The 5,964-nt window shown below is 35.4% G+C and overlaps 1 long non-coding RNA gene across 1 annotated transcript; it reads left to right on the top strand.

The window, feature by feature from the left end:
* The first annotated feature begins 1,652 nt into the window (after positions 1 to 1,652).
* LOC122418854 (uncharacterized) lies at positions 1,653 to 3,271 on the top strand. Its single transcript, XR_006262728.1, has 3 exons — positions 1,653 to 1,764; positions 1,915 to 2,160; positions 2,782 to 3,271. It is a non-coding gene; the product is annotated as an uncharacterized lncRNA (long non-coding RNA).
* The last annotated feature ends 2,693 nt before the right edge of the window (positions 3,272 to 5,964 follow it).

Raw genomic sequence — 5,964 nt, 5'->3', positions numbered from 1 at the left:
ATGGTATATTTGTGAGAACCATTTGAAAATTCTGTGACGTCATAAAACCGGCATATTCGCGTATATAAGAGTAGCGGCAGGGCTCGCGCTGGCTTTTCTTTTGCGCTGCAGTTTTTCCTTTTAATACTTGGCGTCGAGCCGCTACCGCGTCTCTTGATACGGCATTCTCTTCTATCTTTTGTATTGCGTATTTTTCAGCCGTTCCTTTTACTTTAGTCTTTATTTTTCTTTCGCTATTTCGTGTGACGCTTACCTCATTTTCTGTTACCTGATTGCGCACTATAATCAGGTCTCATTCTTTAATTACTTGTGTTATTCGGTCAAATATTACTTCGATGTTACCTCCCTCAGTTCAATAATTTAATTTCTACTATCACTACGCTCGTATTGTTTTACCTATCGTTCGGAATCTCGATGTTACCTGGCGCCTAAGCGAAATTCGTTTATATTACCTTTGTTTACCTTTCGCCGCGTAACTCCGAGTCTCTCACGAGTGAGACTTCGGTCAGGGAATTACCTGGTGTCGATTACCTGTTACCTTTTACCTAAGACCCCGTTTGTTCTGGCGTTGGTTACCTAGTACCTTTTACCTAAGGCATCTGCTCGTCAGATCGCTGATTACCTTTTACCTGCAATGCCAGTTCATCGGTCGTCGATTACCTACGACACCCGCGATCTCGCGACACAGCTACTTATTACCGTGGTTACCTGACGAATTCGGGCAAGTCGCGCCCGGAATACCGTGGCACCGTTCGATCCGTATCGGCCCTGCGAATTAGCGACTAATAAATTTAATTTCCTTTCATACTTTCTTCTTGTATAGAATCACCTATCGCGCTCGTTTATCTTTTTCGGTAATTCTGTTTAATGGACGAACTTTTGAATAAATTGTGAAACGTTCTCTGAATCTTCTGTTTTGTGTCGGCTACATTTTTTTGGTTTGCATTGCGAATTGCTATTTTCCCCCAAGGATCCCTCCCCTCTACCTTTTGTATCTCAGATGAGCTGAGTAGTCGGACCGTCCTCGGTCATTCGTTTCCCTCGTGCACTCTAATCGATAATTTTGCGCTGTGATAACATCCCGAGAATTAACAAAAATCAAGTCGATTAATTCGACGGTACTTTGTACCTGGCGCCCAGTTCGTTCTCGAAGCCGGAGAGTCGCACGGGAAGAAGCGGATGAGCCGAGAAGGGACTCGATCGTACCTTCACGGGAAAATCGTTGTTACAGCACAAAGGAAACAACTGCACTGCTGCGCAAGAAAATTTTTTGGAAATCTCAATTAAGATAGTGAATATCAAAAATATCAAATGTTTTATTCTTTCAGCAGCTCAAAATCAAAATTATCAAATATCATATTCTTTCAATAGCTCAATTAAGCTAGAATAGTGAATATCAACAAATGTTTTATTCCATCAATGATTTTATAGAGAAACTTTATCTGGTTCCATTCATATCTCAATTAGATATCAAATGTCAATTAACAAATTCCTTCAATATTTGAGAACCATTATCAGGTTTCATGAATACCTCAATTATGATAGTGAATTATCAAATATTTTATTCCTCGAATTATATTACAGATTTAGAAAAACTTCATTTAGATCGAAGCTCCGATAAAACTGATCAGTTGTTCGATCCTACGATTAGAGTTTTCGGGGTCGATAGAGAACCTATGGGTGTACTAACAATTGATTACGGTGTTAGTAGTGATTCAGCCTACGTCACGGAAAAAGTCAGTACACACTGTTTTATTCTTGAAGGTACGTTCATTTCAAGATTTTCTTTTATTTGTTGAATTTTAGTCTTTAATAATTATGAAAATCAAAAGATGATTTCGAGAGGTACTCTAACTTAGGAATTAAAATTGATTTTATTAAAACAAATCATAGTAATAATAATTTATTTTTCAGATATACGAAGAAAGAAATGATAGAACTTGCGTTTTTTTTTCAAAGGAGCAGCGCGAACTTTGGTGAAGAGTGACGTGATCGGTACTGAAATTTCGGCACCATTTAGGCTGGTAGTAGACAGCGTTGGAAATCCTACGAACCCTATGACCGAACCTGTAAATTTGCATCGACCCGCCCGAATGTTCATAGCTGATGTTAAAAATTGACGAACAATCGACATCAGTTGGACTCACATTTTTCTAAAAGGTTCGTTGAAACAAAAAAAAATCGAATTCATCATTGTCATCGATCAATCTTTTTAGTGTTTCCTGTCTTCCTCTTCCACATCCATAAACTAAGAAACACACTAAGGTCAATGCCTCTTTACCTTCGTGGCTACACTCTCTCACCACAAGGGAAATAAAGAAATGCCATTCCTTGTATTCTCCTGAGGTAAACAACGAAACCTCGAGCATTTGCTCTAGTGAAACCGGAAAGAAGAAAGTTTAAACGAATCAGTTTATTTGGGTGGTCACATTTCTTTTCCAGGGAATGATTAATCTTTCTATATCGAAAACGAAGAGATTAAAAAAAAATCGATTAATCTATATTTCATCAATTTCCCACGTTTACTCAGTTATCGAGAACATTAAACGTATAATCATGAGGATGACCTGATGAAATAGTGAATAGGTCATGAATATTCGACATGTGAACATTAAAATAACTAAACGATAAATTCTTTCGATCAATAGATAATTTGTACTTCCAATGGCGGATTCACACTATTAAAAAATAGCTCGATTAGTTGGTTTTTGAGGAATGTGATGGATATATTTTATATTTTTTTATTTCAATACATGTTTTTTATGGCCTCCAATGTTTCAGATGATTAATACTAAGCCGTGGATCGAATAATTCGCAGCCGTAGTCAGTAAGAAAGGCAGAAGAAGAAAAAATAAAGAAGAAAAAAGAGAAGAATAATCGACCAATCGAAAATGAGTAAAACGCTCATAACTTTCAACAAAGTGAAAAAACTTTGCTCGAGGAGGGCAAGTGTTCGGAATGACGAATCGATTTTTCAACATTTTTCTATATTTATCAGATTTTTTGTTCAACTGCAAGTGATTTTTCAACTACATTCAAACCGAACTTTTTCACGTTTATTGCGACCGTGATTTGGAAAACAAAATGCGTCGAATATAGGTGGGATTATAGAAAACTATTTTAATTTACTCATCCGATCCATTGAAAACGATACAAAACTGTTGTTTTTTTTACCCATATTACCTTGATGTACTGAATTTCTGGAAGATGCAATGAAAACATTCGATTTTTCAAATAAGTAGTGTAAAGAAATGGTATCGAAATATTATAATGCCTGCTTTTTTGTGGTATCAATAAAATGAAAATTTTTTTTATTCCGCATACTCGTGATTGTTCTCAATTCAATCTATAATTATAAGCTCAATTAACATTTACCTTACCTGTTGAGATTTTTGTGAAGGAAAAATACTTGCCTACTCGAATTAGCCTTAAAACACTAACATATATTTACTCCAAACGAATAATATTGGTTCGCATTCAGAGATTTTTTCATTTCTCAAAGGCGCTCAAGCGTCTTTGTTATATTATCTATTATCTGTTGTCAATTATTTGTTATGCATTAAGCAACTCACGATCCGTATTTCGTATTCTACTTTACTTTGTTGTTACTTTTGTTTTCGAGGATAATGATTCAAATTCAAATTTCTCTGAAAATAAAGAGAAATTCAGAATTAAATGAAATGTAATTTGAATGAGAAAAATGAGCTACTATAGCTGTAGGAAAAAATCTCTATTGCCCTCGAGAAAAACCAAGGCAATGTTTTTTCACTTCCAATTTCGTGAAAAAACGAGTTTTAATCGTGAAATTGGATGTCACAAGCCGAAATTCATACCCGGCTAACCATCGAGATACTCTCATGCTTTTTACTTCCATAAAGGCAAAAGAAACTACGATTATAGAAAAAAAATCCTTACTGCCCGAGAGATAAGCCAGAGCAACGTTTTTTTACTTCAAATTCCATGAAAAAACGATCCTGAAATTGAATGTTACGCGACGCGATATCTCGTTCCAATTCCTCGGGAATCTGGAAGTAACCATTTGAGGATTTGGGGGTTGACAGGATAGATCGAAGATCGTTTTTTCGATTCCAAGGATAAGGGGAGTTTCTTTTCCAAGGAGTTAAGTATAATTTCAAGGACAAAGGGAGTATCTTTTTTAAGGAATTAGTTTTATTATAAAAAAACTCATTAGTTATTGATTCATCATTTTATGCAAAGTGCGTAAAATTGCATGACATTGAACGATTCTTTTACGCAAAATGATTCAAGTTATTATATATTTACTTGATAATGATGCAACCGTAAAACATAATGAACCTTATTCATACCCGTTTCAATTTCCATTGGTCACGGGTCGCATAAAGAAAGCCTTATTTTTCGGAATAAAATGCTAGGAAGTAATCGATAAAAATTAGGAAAAAATAATCAAGAGAGACGCAGCAACGGCTCGACGCCAAGTATTAAAAGCCTGCGTTACGTGAGTCCGCCGTACTCTAGTATACGCTAATATTGCTGGCTTTTTGGCTTTTATTTTTAACGTAATATTTGTAATCATTTATAAAAAAAAAATGTAATGCTGACAGGTCTCGAACCTGAAACTATGGATTCCACGGTCAAGCGCGTTACAACGAGGCTATCGTTCAACTGTGTAATGATTTTTTTCAGGAGAAACCCCTGACTCCCGCGTCTGAGGGTCTTTTTTGTTTAGACAAAATACGTGATAGAGTGAAAATAGGGAATCCTTGCTACGTTTCAACATTTACTGACCACTCATTACCGATCGATGGTAAATCTCCCACGAAAATAATTGTGTACCTCGAAATTGAATTTTTAAATTTGCTTCGATTATGTTTTCGTTTGTAGACGATTGGAAAATTAGAAACTCGTTTGTCATATCAAGATAAAAATAAGCGTACAGTTAAGTAGGGAAACAACAATGTCGCAACGAGGATTTACGTCGATGATCAACTCGAGAGCTGTGGCTCTCAACCAATCCATTATTTCGAAAACGAAATTCGTTTCTGATGCAGCAAACCAAGGGAGTTCGATCGCGCATTGCTATCTGTGTAGCAATATGGTATGTAATAAAAATGATAAAAAAATGTAATAAGTCATAAATAGAATCCCAAATTAGGAGGTGAGAATTCGTTTCTGACGTTTCTCTGCTGCTCCAGGATTGCATTTTGATAAAATGCTTAGACAACACAGCGTTCTTTCCACACCCTTTTTTTAAATTCAATTAATTCTCAAGTTCGACAAAATTTTAATAAAATGTATGTACTGGAGCAGTAACTTGAAGGAAAATTTAGATTCAAGAAGATTTCTTATAGGCAATTAAATCACATCTTGAATAAAAAGATATATTGAATAAAAAATGATCAAAGCTGAAATTCTACTGCCAAGTTTATAGTGGTGGAAGTGATGAAATTCTTCGCGCTAACGCAAGACCACGTAAGCGCAAATATTTATTCTCGTACATTGATATCACTTATACCCGAATATCTCCTTCTTTTTTCAACTGAAATTGATGATTGTCAACACGTTAAATCTAGAAGCATGGATTTAAAGTTGTGAAAACTTGATTTGCTGGAAAAATTGATACACAAAATTACTTCACAAATTGGAAAACCCATTCAATTCGCAAATTCTATGGTCACCCAATTACCATCTATCTTCATGCTTCATGAGAATTATGACATTATGGATATGCATAACGAAATGAGTCAGCATGCTTCGATGGAGAATGAAAAGGAAAATCGGTACCGAGTTTTAAAAGCTACCACTTTGACGAAACTAGAATAATCGATCCAATCATTAAAAATTTGGCAAGAGCAGAGATCAGCAATAAGAAACCAAAAGTTTTAGCAATCACATAAACAACACTCCACATTAGAGCATTGTTATAAAAAATTAAACACCGACGATTCCTCATTTCTTAACCAAAAACTAATTTGAGAATAATTG

This window comes from Venturia canescens, unplaced genomic scaffold (assembly GCF_019457755.1).
Source record: "Venturia canescens isolate UGA unplaced genomic scaffold, ASM1945775v1 PGA_scaffold_75__1_contigs__length_49999, whole genome shotgun sequence".
Taxonomy (NCBI): Eukaryota; Metazoa; Arthropoda; class Insecta; order Hymenoptera; family Ichneumonidae; genus Venturia; species Venturia canescens.
Note: the sequence above shows the minus strand (reverse complement) of the source record. Positions and strands in the feature narration are given on the sequence as shown.